Genomic DNA, 17881 nt, shown 5'->3' with positions numbered 1-17881 from the left:
AGTTGCAGACCCTCCCCAACACCCCACCATTGCGATGATTGGTTCAATTTTCCCAGGCTTATTCTTGCACATGCGCAAAAGTGCAGATACGTGATTGGCTGGAATGAGGAGAAGGGGCAAGAGGAAATGCCCAAGAACCGCCCATCAGCTGTAAAGTCCGCGGTATTGCATCCTAACTCCTGAAGACACAGCGGATGATTCCCGATTTTAAACAGCAAATTGCATTTTTACCGGTATTGCAAGGAGCGGATTTAACCGCAAAAATGCATAACAGCGCGAGACGTCATTTGGACGACTGAAAAATAATGAACACACATAGCGAGCGTGTCACACATTTTGCAGTCATCTGGATGAGAACTTAGTCTGGCTGAATAAAAGACAAGGGGCAACACTGCCTCACTATGATATTTAATTAGATCAATGGTGCCCTCAAGTGGAGAAAAGCTATTTCAGGAACAGTTAGAATCTTCCCAAAGATTCTAAATCTCATTCAGAAAAATCTTCTCAGGATAGCATGTTGTCTGAATTTGTAGAATGTGATGACCTAGGAGTAAAGGAAAGCTTTTTTTAAGTGAAGATCAGCAGCCAGGACAAAATCTGTCTATTCAGATGTCAACTTAGCTCTGCTTAGACATTCAGAGTGTATTCAATGAATGCACATGAAGAAATGACAATCTCTGTCTCCTGATGTTCAAAATGGAAATGGACTGCCCAAGTTGATTCCAACTTATGGAGACCCTATAAATAGGCTTTTCATGGTAAGCAGTATTCAGAGGGGGTTTACCATTGCCTTCCTCTGAGGCTGAGAGGCAATGACTGGCCCAAGGTCACCCAGTGAGCTTCATGGCTGTGTGGGGATTCGAACCCTGGTCTCCCAGGTTGTAGTCCAACACCTTAGCCACTACACCACACCTGATGTTCACATGTTTATAAACACATTAGCAGAGCGTCTGCATGAAGAATTATATGTGCCATGTAAGCAACATGCGTAAATCTAATTCAAAGAACTTGCACAACTCAGGGGTGAAAGCTGCTGCTGCAATACCTGCTATACATGCATGTCCTCACTGCACATACTTTGAACATAAATGTTAAACCTGTGAGAAGCTGTGTGGCCTGCAATGTCATCAGATAGGAGGCACCAACTATCCTGCAGCTAGCTGTAATTCCATTACATTTGTGGATATATTTTCTGACTTTTCACATGCTGTTCCCTTGACTTGTTGTGTACGATTCTGCAGCCTGCCACTGATGTCAATATTCCCATCTCCTCAGGGTTATGATTGGTATCTAGTGACATTTATCTTATTTTGAAAATATTTATATACCATTTAATGAAAAGAGTCCCTAAGTGGTGTACAAAAAACAATATAAAATAAATGTCAATAGTACACAGATAAACTCAGCAACATTGAAAAGCTAAAATTTAAAAACAGAGCAATCCCAGCTCCCCACTGCTACTGCCAGGGGTCTGTAGAGCAATGAAGCCACCATCGCATCCGCAGCCCAGCCACTCATGGTGGCAGCAGCAGAAGGTAGGGCAGGCAGATTGTGCCCAATTCCTGTTGCGATAATTAGGTTCTAGTTGGGTTGATACCAGATGTGAGAACGGCTCAGTATTCAGTGGATCCTGGGATGACCCAGCCTCTTCCCTGCCCTCGGAACACCCTGTTTCAGGGCTATTTGCTGGGCTCCGCTGATGGGAATACTACTTGCGGGCCTTCTGTCTGCCCATTCAGTGGGGGAAAGGGGGAGATCTGTGGCAATGGAGTAGCACTTGCATCACTTTGGCAAACGGCAGGGCAGCTGAGGGGGAAGGCGAGAGGAAAGGGATGCCTCTGCTCAATCCCAACCCTCCACAGCCTGGTGTGGGATTTGGATTGTAGCCTAAATTATGTATCTGGATAGGATCGTTGGAAGGAAAAAAGGTTTTCTGCAGGTGTTTAACACAATATAGCAAGGATGCCTGCCTAATGTTAATTGTAGGGAATTCCAAACCATAGGTACTAATATGCTGAAAGATCAGCTCCTAACAGACACGGAACAAATATATGGCACAGACCAAAGTGATCAAGGAGGCAGATATGGGGCAAGGTGATCCTTCAAGTAAACTGGTCCCAACTTACAGAAATTTGGCAAGTTCTCTAGAGCAAGAGGGCAAACAGGGCAGAGGACAGGTGGAAGGTGAGACGGGGGACAGGAATATTCTGAGGGCTAGCAGTTTACCTCAGCAACTCACTGCCCAGACTGAGGGAGTGCAGTAGATTTTCGAGCTTTATAAGACACAAAGGCATGGGATTGACTCTTTAGAATCACCTAATTCCTAGACCCAGGGCTGGCCTAATATATTTTACTGCCTGAAGTGAAGCACAAGATGATGCCTCTTCAGTTCCATGTACAGAAGGCAATTGGACCGGCAGTTGAACCTTGCTTCAGCACTGGTCATGGGATAGTGTCCTCCCATGGCATCTGAGGGCAGCAGACTAGCTTAGAGCACATAGGGCATGCAATTTTAGCACACACAGCTCTGCCCTCCAACACCTCGTTGCTACTGGCCCAGTATCTGCCACCTAAGGCAGCTGTCTCACTTGTCCTAATGGTAGGGCTGGCCCTGCCCAGAACTAGGATTCTGGACTATGGTTCTAGTGCCCCAGCTCAAACTGCTAGGTGCATCATTCATACCTTCTTGTGTAAATGCTGGGTTCCGGCTAGAAGGAAGGGCAGGATATAAACCAAATAATAAATAAATAAAATGCTAGTATGTTGGTTTGAGGTTGCATCCAATGCTAGTTCTACACAGAGTAGACTCAGTGACATTAATAGTCATGACTAACTTAGGTTCATTGATTTCAATGGGTCTACCCTAAGCAGAACATAGTTCGATACAACCCTTAATTTCTAACTTATCACACATGTTCTACACTTTCACTTTGACTTGACGTTTGGAAGGACAAGACAGGGAATATGTGAGAAAGCCTCAGAAAGGTCATATAGAAAAACAGGGTAATGTAGTACTGAGTAACAGCACCTGAGTGGATTATCTGAAAAGACTAGCAGGCATTCTGACCATAGTCCAGCATACTTGAAATACTTGCCTTCCTTCCATGCTGATTCCCTTCCTTTCCATTGGGTTCTCATTGGGCTCTACCTGAGAGCAGCAACTAGCAAGTCTTTCCTTGTGGTAAGTCTACTCTCTGCTTGAAGAAGAGCTGTAACAAAAAGTTTGCACAAATTAGCCTTTGTGTGCAACCCAAAGGGAAAGTTGGGTGCCTTCCAGAACACTGAATTTCACGCAAGATCCCAACTCAGGGATGTTGGTTCTTGGGTTTCAGTTGGCATTAAACTAAACTGACAGGGATGACTCTAGAAAGCCGAAAGAGGTTAATTATGGGATGCTGTGACTGTCAGGACAATTTATGTCCAAGTTGGAAACATTTCCTTGGGTTCTGGCATCACAAGAACATCCCTAAAATGTCCCTACACCCATAAACTCCATCCTGATCTCTTTCTATTAGTTGTGAAGAAAGATCAAATCCTGCTCTAGAAGTTCAAGCCCGGATTCAATGACCTGCATAATGTATTGGTGTTACATTACTTGCAGCCTAGGGTAGACGTTGTGTACTAAATTTATTTATTTATTAAATTTATGTCCCACCCTTCCTCCCAGAAGGAGCCCAGGGCGGCAAAGAAACTACATGCTAAACTATCCTAAACGGGAGGGAGTTTTGTTCATATTCACACCGTACATTGAAAGCACTTTCATACCACTTTAACAGTCAAGGCTTCCCACGAAGAATCTTAGGAACTATAGATTGTTAAGGGGTGGGGAACCATAAATCTTTAAGGGATCTCCTAACAAATCTCACTACCCTTAAAAAAAAAAAGACAGTTCCTAGGATTCTTTGGGAGAAGCCATGACTGTTAAAGTAGTATAAGAGTGTTTTAAATGTATGGTGTGGATGTGATCTTTGATAGCAGAGCTATGTCCACCCTTGGTATTCTCTCTCCAGTCTCTCCAAATATTCTCTCTTTTGTTCTAGCCAGCCTGTCTTACTACTTATCTCTCTCTGCAGCATTTATTAAATTTTTATTCCTCCCAATGTTCCCTAGAAGCTCAGGGCAGCAGACACGGTTTCTCCTCTGCTCTTCAAGCTTCAAAGCTAATCGGATCAAGATTTCAAGCACAAAGATTAACTGCAGCCAGGTTAGGGTGGCTACTTGTGTATAGTCAAAAGACAGGAAACACACTCCCAAAATGAGGACAGATTTGCATAAGCTAATTTATATAGATGCAAATTGAGAAATAAGTACTCAGCTCAAATAGAAATACAATCTGTCTCGCTATGGAGGGGGAAACTGTGACAGGACCACTGTGTGCCTGCTCAGCCTGCTGTCCAGGTGCTCACTGTTGATGAGCAACTTCAAGGCCCTCATTCTCTCTTCTTACGGTTCTTTAAACTGAACTTGGACAGGAAGACAGCCTTCACATAGAGAACTACCTCTGTAGAGTAGCAGGACATATGGCACTCTATGCCAGATGGACAGCCCAGAAAGTCAGCAGAAACAACATTGCATTTGGTATTTTCAAATTCACCTTTTTCACAGCTGCTGTATACTGTGTTGACATTTTCATGAAGCTATTCCAAGATCACTTTCCTGGTCACTTACTGCAGACTCCATAAGCGTATATTTGAAGTCAGGATTTCTTGGCCGAGTGTGCATCTCTTTATACTTGCTTACATTGGCCTGGTCCACACATCATGGTAAACCAGAATATGGCTTCCAGGGACCATGCAAATGTGCTTCCTCCTGGAAAGGAACTCACAATTGCATTGCTCCTCCCTGTTCCTTTCATTTTAGTGTGGTGCAGCAGCTAAACTAAGATTTGGCTTAGCCAGGCTTCTGAACCTAGGATCACTGTTAAGCTCCTTCCTCCATAATCACAGTCTGTAGTCCAGGGAAGTGGGTGCAATCTCCTCTCTGGGAGCCAGTACATTTGCACTAAAGCCTTAGGGCCCCTCCGTATGACTTTATAATCTGCAGTGTTATTGCTTTGTGTCCTTATTAATTCATAGTAGTCCATATGACATCCATATCAAGTTCACAAATCCGTATTAGAAATACCACTGAAAAACGGATATTTTTTCTATATTGACAATCAATCGCATTAATGTCCCTGTGCTCACAGACGCATTGCTGAAGACTTTCCTGAAATAGGCAGTCCATGGGTGTTCCTCTGTCATATGCCAAGCTCCTTGTCTCCTTCCCGCCCAACTGCACATCCACAAGCCTGCGTGTGCATGGGAATTAAAAATAAAAGATATATGTTTCTGTGCTCTTCAAAAAAAGTGTGCAAAAAGCAAACAATGATTATGGACCAATCACTGAAAAGGGGTGGACCTAGGGGAGTGGCCTATGCTAAAGTAATTTAGACAAAAAAAACCCCTCAGACATATGGATAATTGGGTTTTCACAATAATATGACCACAAACAGGGCATGTATGGATCTCGAGGCCACCAACTGAATATGGAAAATGTGGATTTTGTGGTTAGGTATGGATGGGCCCCTAGTCTGGCTTAGCATTACATTTGCGTTTGCTAATTTAATATAAATTCACCCAATCTGGAGATATCTTTTTGGAGCTCCTCATATCCTGTTCTGTTCTTATCACTGTGAACAATTTGGCATCATCAGCAAACTTGATTACCTCACTGCTCACCTCTAATTCTAGATCATTTATAAACAAGTTAAAAAGCACAGCTCCCAATACAGATCCTTGGGGGCTCTATTTGTTCACCCCTCCAATAGGAGAACTGCCCATCTGTTTCTACTCTCTGCTTCCTGTTCTTACCCATTCACTGATCCACAAGAGGACTGCTCTACTTATTCCACAATCCATGATGAGTCTTTGGTGAGTTTTTTTGTCAAAAGCTTTAAAAAAACCTAAGTACACAATGTTTATCTATCTATATGCTTGTTGGCATTCCCAGGATTTATCCTTGCAGAAACCACACTGGTTTTGCTTCAGGGAGATGTTCTTTTTTGTACAGGGGAACTTTTTTTTTTAAGCTGCTGTCTAAAGTTGTAGTCCATTCTACCATCACTGAACTTTTCAGCTTAGTTCAGAACTGACAAAAGGAGGGGACTTCACACAATTAAGCAATGGGAATTGCTCCCACTAGGTTCATGGTTAGGATGGTGGTATTTGGGGATGAAAGCCTTCCTAGCATTAGCTTTCCAGCCCTCCCATCATTTCCTTTCATTCCTTTGCTCTCCCTTTATTCCAGGTCTCTCCTTCCCCAGCAAATGCCTGTGTTACAGTCAGGAGTGTGGGAAATATTTTGGCTCATATTGTCTTCCACCCCAGGACTGTAACCCATTTGAGTTGGTGGGCATGGGAGGCAATGCATCAGACTTCCGTATTTCTAGTGTTCTCTTAGTCACTCTCAGCTTGACACAAATGGGATACTGGGCACTGGATTTATGTCTAGGGACCAGCAACAGTGTGGTTGTGCCCTAAACATCAGCTGTGTGTTGCATAGGAAGTGCATTTTCACTATTCTTATTATACTTCAGTGCAGGGATGGAGACCCTGTGGCTCTTCAGATGTTAGTGGACTATAACGCCATCATTCCTGACCACCGACTATGCTGAAGGGAGTTGGGAGTCCAACAACACCTAAAGTGTCACAGGTTCCCCACCCTTCACTGAATGTAATCAGGTTCTCTCTAGGAACACTGGAAGTTGTCTTATATTGAGTAGCCTAGCTCAGTATTGTCTTTGTCTATACTGACTGGCAGCAGCTCGCAGGATTTCAGACGGAATTCTCTCAGCCTCAGGTGTGTAGTCGTCCAGGGTCCCAGGGGTTTTTAGACCACTTATTTTTTTGGGATCAGGTCTCACCAGGGTCCCTATGCCTTCAGGAAGGTTCAGTATTTAAATAAGATTAAACTGCTAGTCTGATCAGCTTCTGTATGTGCAATGAGGGAGGGGGCACCATGTTGTCTACTTCCGGCAGCAAAATGACTTGGACCTTCCCTGCCTGAGTCCATAATTTTACTAACCTCTACTATCCAGATGTTACACTCAATTTTGAGGTTCGTACCGCTGGATGAGATCCCAATACTCAAACAATGTGAGACTCAAAGTTTCAAACCAAAGCTTTATTACGTTTGCAAATGGAGACTCACAGGTAGCTCTTGCCATCCCAGTGAGGTCTAAAGTTACAGTTCTCACAAGCATAGATATACTCTTCTATCGCTGGGCAGATTGCACAAAGCACAAAGGTGGGAGTCTTGGGGGAGTCTTGGAAGTCTCGGCCTGGCATAGTCACGTACAGCACCACAAAATGATACAAAACATGCAAGCCTTACTTGTTGTTTCAGTGTCGGCCTTCATCCCTTTAACCCTTGCATATCAGGCAACTTACCATTTGGCTTTTACTAAAAGTCTATTACATATGAAACAAATTAATTTCAAAATTCTTCATTCTAACAATCCTCCCTCAAAAGCATTTAGGGGGTTGAAACTGTATCATTTTCCTCTTGTGAAAGACCATGATACATTATAAGCATTTGTCTATGTGTTACACTTTCAACCATGCGTTGTATGATCAAACGAATACATGGAATGAAATAAGGCAAAATTAATAGAATCAACAAAGTTACATACAATATCATAAATCTACTTTTTACATCAAATAGAAAACTGACTTTGCTGGTTCTTCTTCTGGATTTTCTTTTTGGTTCCTCTGCCCTTATAAATAGGAAAAGCCCTCATATCCACAAAGCGGTACTTTTCCCTTTGGAATGGATAGGCAGGAGTATACCAATACCGTTCTACTTCCCAATATGTTAGGGATCCTAAGAATATCCCCCTTTCAGCACTGATTGAGCCCACGGATTAATCAGTAAGCTACATTTAGCTACTTGTGGTCTTAAAGGAGTTTACTTGCACTTAAGGTTAAGGAGAAAGGGGGCAGATATTGGTCTGAGATTGCATGTGTGTTTCTAATTGACACTAATAAATAAAAAAACTAAGACTCTAACAAACAATGGGATTCACTGTGGGTGGGAGTGTACACGCCAAGGAATAAGATAACATTTATGCAACAGCGTTTGACTCTGCCCTTGGTTTCCTTTGCACAAAACCTCTGGAACGCATCACCAGCCATACCATCAGGTGGGGGTGTGTGAAAGTGGGGGGGTAGGAGTTATAGCTCTTGGCCTTGCACCTCCTAGATTCCACTTGAACCAAAATGGGGTTAGCCAAGCCGTAACACTCCCCCGTTGAAGGGCATGTTTATACAGATGTCCTTTTACACTTCAGCCACAATCTTTCCCCCAGGCTATAATGCTGACTTCCATTTGGTGTAACTGTGCCATTTGAGATTGGATCCATACCACAAGGGCCATTAAGACAAAGACCAGATTTATTTGAAACATCAAAATCACCACAATGGGGTGCATTATAAGGGTTAAACCTCCTTTGGCGTCCTCACCCCAGCCAAACAGGGAATTCCATCACCCATGTGCCTCTATCTGTGAGAGCTTATCTATGGCATGAGTGACTTCATGACGATCATGTGTTATCTGACGTGTAACTTGCACTCCTAAACCTTGCACTATTCCTAACCATTTTTATGACAGAGTGGGAATAAACAAATGGGCCAAAACTCTACACTGATGAACCCCACATCCGAAATGGCCAAATTCTGTAAACTCCTTATTACGAAATCACTTATAGGGATTTGAAAAAGCAAAAACATCCTAGGAGCAAAACAACCATAACATATAAATTATGAAAGGAAGAAAGAATACATCAACCACAGTCAACACATCCTTAAAGGACTATACATAGATAGTTACATTCAATATTACAATGAAAATAAAACAAGTATCATGGTTTGAAACATGCTGTAGGATGGCTTGCACAAAGTTCCTCTGGAAACCAGCTGATCATGTTCAGTGGCAGCTGTAGCTGAACTGTGTATGATTTGGCGATACTAGGCAGAAAACTTGAACCATGAACAGAATAATTATTTCCCCCTCCCCCCGAGTGACTGTAATCAAGATTGCAAACTTGCACAACATGAGACATCTCGCCAGAAGAAATAGTGGTGTCCATTTCAGGTTGATGGCCAGAGTAGACCTGTCAATGTCTGCAAAATGAAGCAGGCCTCTATGCTGTGATTGTAGCACATGCTGGAGAATGGCACACCAGTTGCATAGCTATGTCCATCTCTGAGGCTCCAGTCAAAATGCCTGCAATAAATCTCCTGTGACACACACACAAAAAGAAAACGTTCCTTTGGGAGAAAATGCCTCCTTCATAAATCATTCAGCACAGGAAGGTAAATATAAAAATAAAACACATTCATGGCCACTGATGAGACTTCTGAACAAAAGTGGACAAAAGCCAAAATATTGTGTTGCAACTAGCAGCTTTGTGTCTTGTAGTAAAAAAAAGACACAATTCAAAAAATTTTCAGACAGACAAACACACAACAGGACCACACATCTAAAAACCTTTGAGTTACCCTAGCCTCTGGTCATGTACAGAGGTTACCCATGAAAGTAGCCACGGAAAGCAGCCTTTAGGAAGAAGGGGGATTACTTTGCAGCTTCTGCACAGACTGGAGAAAACATCCTTAAGAAACTTCCGGAGGAAATAAAATCTTGCACAGAGGAATACAAGGAGAGAGAGAGAAAAAAACAATTTGCAGCTGCATTCTTAAATTACCAAGATAAACTTATACTTTAAATCAGACAGTAGAAAACTTCTTAATTTCTTAACACTATATCAGAGTGATAAAAGGGAGATCCTGAAGGTTCTCCTTTACTTATGTAAAAACAAAACAAACATTGTTAACGTTTATCAATCAAGACAGACAAATGAAAAACCGTATTGAAAGGGGATTCCTGGCTTCTGCTCCATCCTACAATAAAAAAAAGGCAAATGGGATAAAAAAGATTAGACCTCTGATCATGTACAGATGCATAAAGAAAACCCTCTGTCTGCACAGTTATCAGCAGAAAATCTCGAGTCAGTCAAGAACTAATTCCTGTAATTAAATCATGATTTATATGCATGGCATAATGGGTTCTTTTTTTTTTACAATAATTTTTATTCAAATTTTCATAAAACATAGAAAACAAAATCATAAAACATTCAAAGACAAAAAACAAAACAAAACAAAAATGATTAAACAAAAAAAAATAAAATGTTGACTTCCCATTTGTCACATATCAAATCAGTTATAGGTCTACAATATATAACAATCCTGTCTCTTAAATCATATTATAAAATCACTTTCCTCCAGTAGTTATCTTAATTAATCATCAAATCTCATAAACATTACTTTATTCTTTCCACAGAAAGTCAAAGAGAGGTTTCAATTCTTTAAGAAATATATCTATCAATTTTTCTCCAAATAAACATGTCAATTAATCCATCACGTTAATAATTATAATAATCTTATTGTCATAACCATAGTCCAAATAAACATTTCGATTAATCCATCTCATCAGAATCTGTTAGGTCCAATAATTTCAATAGCCATTATTCCATTATCCCTCTTAGTTCCATCTTCCATCTTCAATAGTCCTGTTAAGTCCAGTAATTTCAGTGTCCAATCTTCCATTATCAGTATTCCATAATAATCTTGCTGTTGTAGCCATAGTCATATAATAAGAGTCTGATGGGAATTTCCTCTATCCCAAATATTTTCTTGCCATCCATTCTGAATAAGTTGCTGAAATACTGTTGTAAAGTCATATCTGTGTTCTTCTTTTTTACAAAATGCACTGGCTCATCTCTTAAGAGTTTTTCCATTGTCACATGGCTGCAGTTAATTCCATAGATTTTCTCTATATCAAGCTCCATCACATCATTCCAGTCCAGAAGATTATCCAAGCCATTGATAACTTTATCTCTAATATCTTCATTAATTTCTTCAGAGATAACGTTAAATTCCAAACAGTAGATTTTATTTCTAATATCCATAAACTCCAGATCTTTTTCCAATTCCACATTTGTTCCAATCTCCAGGGCTTGTATCTTCCCTTTATTTTTTCTTTTCTCATCTCTGATCTCATTCTCCTCTCTCACAGGATCCCCTATTTCTTTAAGCTCCTGCGTCATTTTGCTCAGTTCCATTTTCAGCTCCTTACTGCCCTGTCGCAGGGTTTGTTTCGTTATCTCAATCTCATCCATTATTTTCTGAAACATAATTACTTCCAGATTCTCAGCCACTTTCTTGATTGCCATTTTTAAAACCACGAAAACAAAACAAAACAAAAATAAAGAAGAACCACTTCTTATTTCAGCAACAATTGGGTTAATATTCCAGGCTTGATGACATCACAGTATAAACAGAGCAGCCTGCCTTATCTCTCTATGTTCAAGAATACAAAACAAATTTAGTTCCCAGCATCAAAACAGTTAGTGGCATCGTGAAGAAGCAGATTCGTCAAAATAAAATAGACCAAAAAGAGAATAGTCCCAGACAATATAATGTTCCTCGGAATAGAAATCCCTCTTCTGTTTATATCTTTAGAATGCACTTCCAGGACAGCTTTTTGCGACAGAAACAGAGATAAGCTGTTAATTTCGTGAATAACAGAGAAGAGTTATAGCTCACCCAGAAGTTGTCCAAAGCCGATCAATCTGACAAATCTCCTTTTGCTGCAACAATTTAAACCAAGTAAAAAAAATAATAGAAAGAAGGGTGCTTGCCTGTTAGTCCGTTCTCTCTTTAAAGAAAAGATAAACGTATCGCTTAAACAGATAGAGCTTGTTCGAAAGTCCGTCCGGCATTGTTGGCTGGACCTTATCTCATAGTTACTTCCAGATTCTCAGCCACTTTCTTGATTGCCATTTTTAAAACCACGAAAACAAAGCAAAACAAAAATAAAGAAGAACCACTTCTTATTTCAGCAACAATTGGGTTAATATTCCAGGCTTGATGACATCACAGTATAAACAGAGCAACCTGCCTTATCTCTCTATGTTCAAGAATGCAAAACAAATTTAGTTCCCAGCATCAAAACAGTTAGTGGCGTCGTGAAGAAGCAGATTCGTCAAAATAAAATAGACCAAAAAGAGAATAGTCCCAGACAATATAATATTCCTCGGAATAGAAATCAGGAATAGAAATCCCTCTTCTGTTTATATCTTTAGAATGCACTTCCAGGACAGCTTTTTGCGACAGAAACAGAGATAAGCTGTTAATTTCGTGAATAACAGAGAAGAGTTATAGCTCACCCAGAAGTTGTCCAAAGCCGATCAATCTCACAAATCTCCTTTTGCTGCAACAATTTAAACCAAGTAAAAAAAATAATAGAAAGAAGGGTGCTTGCCTGTTAGTCCGTTCTCTCTTTAAAGAAAAGATAAACGTATCGCTTAAACAGATAGAGCTTGTTCGAAAGTCCGTCCGGCATTGTTGGCTGGACCTTATCTCATAAATTAATGAAATCCAGTCCTCCCAACAAAAACAGGCTTTTGAGGTTGATCTCTACGTTTCTCCCTGCCCGGGAGAAATTTCATCAGTCAAAAAAAAAAATGTTCTGACTGATTTATATCTGAATAAGCTTCTTTTGAGGCGGGAGCCCGTCCCAAAAGCAGGCACAAGCGAAGTCACCCTTCCCGGAAGTCTGCATAATGGGTTCTGAAAACAACTTTCTCCTCTTGTGAGGTCCCTGCAAAGTTCACGAAGCCCCTTGGCTCGGTTGTTCTTTGCAATCGAACATGAAGGATTTGAAAATAAGGCTTATTTGTTTTGCTTTGCTTTAAAATAAAACTTGCAAAAAGAAAATGCTAAACAGCCCAGCATGTAAACAAAGAGAAGGTGGCATTGCCAAAAATAAAAAGTATCCCACAAGCTGTAGTCAGAGGTTGATCACTAGGGTTCCTTCCACTTACCACCCTTCATTATGTCACCATGCTTTTGCCTGCTGTAGGGAAGCCTAAAACTTCCAGGACCATCCCTGTACTCCTTTTTTTTTTTCATGTCCCCTTTTCTACTCTCTTAATCACTTGTTTAAACAAACAGAGGAAATCTCTTCACACAGACACTCAAAGAAACTTCACATCTTCTCACATATAACCAATTCACACCTGAGTACTCAATTTATACATGTCTATTTAAACAAAATCACTCCTAACACCACTCTTATTTCCCGGGGAAAATACTACAAACCTTACATACATAGCTTAACAACTGACTCCTTCCCTTAATATTCCATTCCACATCTTGTGCTCAACCACATCCTCTTGCCTCGCCTAAGGAATTCCAGCTCCGGAGTTGGGAGGTGGAGGCGGGGCAGAGGGTATTATGGAACGACTCAAAATTGTTCTCCTCTCTGATTCTTCATCAGCAAAATAACTGGGAGGAGGGTCCTTACTAGTCAAAGATCTTACTGTCATAACTGTAAATTCTGTCCATTTGGTAAGGCTAGCCAAAGAGGGTTGCTTAAGGCTTGTTTCAACTCCCTAAATGCTTTTTCCATCTCCAATCCTTTTAGCCTCTCCTTAGTCAGGGACTCATACTGAACGGCCGCTTTTTCTCCAAACTTCGGCATATGATGCTGAATCTGCATACCCATCTGTCTTAGTTTGTTTACAAACAGCTTGAACAACATTTAAATCAAACATTGCTCCCTCTGGCCATCCTTCTGGCAACACATTTTCATTCCCTAGTTAGACACTATTCCCTCCCCTTTTCTTTTAACTCCAAACACTCTTTTTCAAAGGCTTCCTCTGCCTGAGCCAACTTACTCCTTGACTCCTGACTTTTCTTGCGTTCTTCCTCTAACAAATCTGACAAATCCTGACATGCATTATAAAGTCCCCAAGCGGCTGCAGCACTTTTCTTTGATTTGGAAGGCCTGCACTCTTTGCAATATCCCACATAGGCCTCAGTCATGGTTTTCATCTCTATTTTTGATAGGCACTCTACTGGACTCATAAAGCATTTTATTCCCTCCATGGCTGCCACTTTTGCCATAGCTTAGACATCTCCAACACCAAAAGCCAAATGCAAAGAATGAAGCAGTGCACACACAAAACAACCAAACCTAGTTTCAAAATAAGTTCAGGGATGAGCCACCTTCAAATGCCACATTCCCAAATCAAGTTACTCATGAGTAAAGCTGTTGTCAACAGCTTTTTCCCCCAGATTGACTCTCAAAAGGAAAAAACAGAGGGGGGTATCTAAAGGGACAGGAACCAGTTAGGAGTCTCTGCCAGCCAGAGCACTGAACATTCCCAGTGCAAATCCTGTTTCCACCTTTTTCAAGTACCTAGCCCCACCGGCTCAAAATACTTGCAAGGCTTCGTTCCCCAGGACTTTGCGGAAGGGAAGGGAGACACAAGTGTTATCAAGGGCTTTCAAAATGGATGGGACCCAGTTTAGGGAACCCCCTTAGTAGCTTCTGGCCACTAATGGGTTAACCTTCTCTCCAGTATCAACTTTGGCTAATTGCTGTGTCACAATCACAACCACCGTTTGCCAAAGCTTTGTTGCCAAGGACAGAAGGGGAGGGGGATCTTTTGCTAGGGATAAAACAAGCGCTTTGCCCTGAAATGTGCTTAAATGGTGTATATATTTAACCCAAGAAATGCAGGTCCAAACCAAAATAAAGCAAAGCTTGATTTTATTGAGAGAAAGAGTAGGAAAGCATTTCAGAATTACTTGGGTGCGTGGCAGCATTTATCATTAATATCCTAACCCATTCATATCCTAGCCCGGAGGACAGTTACTCGATCTAGGGCCTTTTCTGTAGTGGCCCCCGAATTGTGGAACAGCCTCCCCGAAGAAGTACACCTGGCGCCGACGCTTCTATCTTTTCGGCGCCAGGTTAAGACCTGGCTATGCTCCCAGGCATTTTAATGTGTTTCATGTTACAATTTTAAATCTCTTTGTTTCAGTTTATTTATTGTGATATTTTGTATTTCTGTATTTTTAATCTTTTGTACACCGCCCAGAGAGCTATTCGCTATGGGCGGTTTAAAAATGAAATAAAATAATAAATAAATAATTCATAACTTTAAAGTTAAGAAATCAAAGGACCCTATTACTATAAGAGGTGAAAGGTAGGAGAGATTACCTATCCTATGCCCGGAATGGGCGGTTGAATACAGCTGAAGCTATGTGGAAGAGCTCTGATACAAAACCAGGAAGGAATCTCTTGGTCTCAAGGTTTTGCACCGAGACCCAGAGTCTCCCTGGTTCTGTCCCTGCAGTCCTTGATGCATTCCTTGAGAGCGTAGTACACGTGTGTCGGAGCTCTGATGTTCCTCAGCCCCCATATCTACCTAAAACCCGGGTTTTTTAATGTTTTAACACTAAATTCAGGGGTGTTCCCCTTTTCCGCTTGGATGCCCCTACTCCCATTCTTGGGGTTTTCACCTGGTTGCTTCACAACCCTGACCCAGCTGGCACACACCACTTCTCTCGCTTCGTCCTTCTTCAGCCGCTTCCCTCGCGGGATAGACGGAAACGTGACTCCAGACTCCACACTCACTTCGTAAACACTTTTGCGTCTCAGTCACACTCACGCACCGGGTCAGATGGGGATTCCACGTCCCACAGGATCCCTGGGCTTTTCAGTAGGCTCTCATCCTCCCACCTTTCCTTGGATTCCCGCAATGCTTACCGGGTTCCGTCTGGAAGGGGAATCCGCGTCCGGATAGGCGTTGGTTTGCTTGAGTCTCTAAAAGGGAGTCCTCAATTGATACCATCGGGCTACTTGCTCTCCGTCTGCCCGGCCCCAGGGCAGGCCAAAATGACCTGGAGTGCTCTACCCCTGGCTCTCCGGCGCGGCCCAAGGAGCCGACGGGTCAACCAGAGGAGCTCCTGGCTCTGGCTCGCCAGTTGTTACACTCAATTTCGAGGTTCGTACCGCTGGATGAGATCCCAATACTCAAACAACGTGAGACTCAAGGTTTCAAACCAAAGCTTTATTACGTTTGCAAACGGAGACTCACAGGCAGCTCTTGCCATCCCAGTGAGGTCTAAAGTTACAGTTCTCACAAGCATAGATATACTCTTCTATCGCTGGGCAGATTGCACAAAGCACAAAGGTGGGAGTCTTGGGGGAGTCTTGGGGGAGTCTTGGGAGTCTCGGCCTGGCATAGGCACGTACAGCACCACAAAATGATACAAAACATGCAAGCCTTACTTGTTGTTTCAGTGTCGGCCTTCATCCCTTTAACCCTTACATATCAGGCAACTTACCATTTGGCTCTTACTAAAAGTCTATTACATATGAAACAAATTAATTTCAAAATTCTTCATTTTAACACAGATGTTTTGTTTATTTATAAATTTCCTATCCACCCTTCATCATAAGGACCCAGGGCTGGTCACAACAGTAGAAAATAGAATTATAAAAACGATAAAACCATTACGATAAAATGCATAAAACTGTTCCAAATGGAAATTCAGCAAAAGACGGCCCACAAAACAAAATACTGCAACTGTCAAAGGCCAAGGTAATGAGGTGTATCTTCAGCATACAGTGAAAGGGGAGCAACAACAGCTGACAGGGTGGCGAGAGCCGTTCCACAAGGTGGCCGCAAAAAAGGAGGGCGGAGAGGACACGTGACGGTTCCAATATGGCGGCGCCGTGTCGCTGTCCATCACCAGCACCGCCAGGTTTACCTCTGAGGGAGTCGCGTTTCTTCCGGATCATGAAGCCCAGCTGCGGCCGAAGACCTTGAGCGCTGTTTTACGCCCCGCTTGGGACAGACCGGGAGGAGTGCGCCTTCAGCTCGAGACGGCCATGCAGTCTCCGGCCTGCGAAGAGGACACCCGCACCAAGAGCATGTTCATTTCCCGGGCCTTGGAGAAGATCCTCTCCGAAAAGGAGGCGAAGCGGCCCCCTCACGGGCAGCTGAGAAGAGCCTGCCAGGTGGCGCTCGGTGAGTGGAGACGCCGTAGAGTGGCCCCAACAGACTCACTTCTGAGTCCTTCCCCTCCTCTTATCCCACTTCATGGGAACCTGTCAAACGTCTGTGGCAAAGCTAAGGACCGCTGACGCCTTATTCTCATCTCTGCCTCCTTGCCCAAGAGTTCACTATCTCGAGCAGCCCACGCAATGCTATTTGAGGGGGTTGGGGCACTGCCGAAGGTCGCTCTTGTATTGCCCAGGAGGACTTCGGTGGGTTCAAATCCGCCCCCAGGCTGTTTAAGCTGCACGTCCGCCCACAGGGAGATGAGGCCCCCCCGCCAGATATCTCTGAAACACAGAACTGTACTCTCTTGATAGGAAAGTTGATTCTTACTGACGTGCCTTCTGCAGAATCTTCTGCCTTACTTTTCAGTTAACTTGCACACAAGTTTGAGGGTCTTCCAGCTTCTGTCAAACGTGCACCCTTGATTCAATGTGCATGATTAGCCCCAGTGAATTCAGTGGAGTTTGCTCCCATTGAGCCTGCCCTCGGTGATATCATAGCTGGCTAAAGCTGAGTTCAGGATCCTGTATTACAACGTAGGATCTGGATTCAGAATTCTCTTCCTTACTTCCTCCTGTCTTTGTGGTGGGTGAGGGGGTTCTATGAAGTGTAATTCTGAGATATCACTGGCCATGTGCTCTCTGGGTTTCTTCATTGCTCCTCTCCCTAGGCTGGTGTGGGGGTCCATTGCCTATGGGAGACACCTGTCAAGACTCCTAGGGATTCCTGTCTCTCCTTCCTAGCTGTTGAGTATCTATCTATTTTAGAAGCCTCCCTAGCTGCTGAATGACAATATACACAATTTAGTGTAGACAACAATACAACTTGTCATCAGATACCGCTCTGTCGATTAATCTGCCACGTTGGATACTCCCCTGCTTATGAACATGTGACCACATTCCGGATGTTCTGACAGGAAGTGTC

The sequence above is a fragment of the Rhineura floridana genome, chromosome 6 (assembly GCF_030035675.1).
Source record: "Rhineura floridana isolate rRhiFlo1 chromosome 6, rRhiFlo1.hap2, whole genome shotgun sequence".
In the NCBI taxonomy this organism is placed as follows: Eukaryota; Metazoa; Chordata; class Lepidosauria; order Squamata; family Rhineuridae; genus Rhineura; species Rhineura floridana.
Note: the sequence above shows the minus strand (reverse complement) of the source record.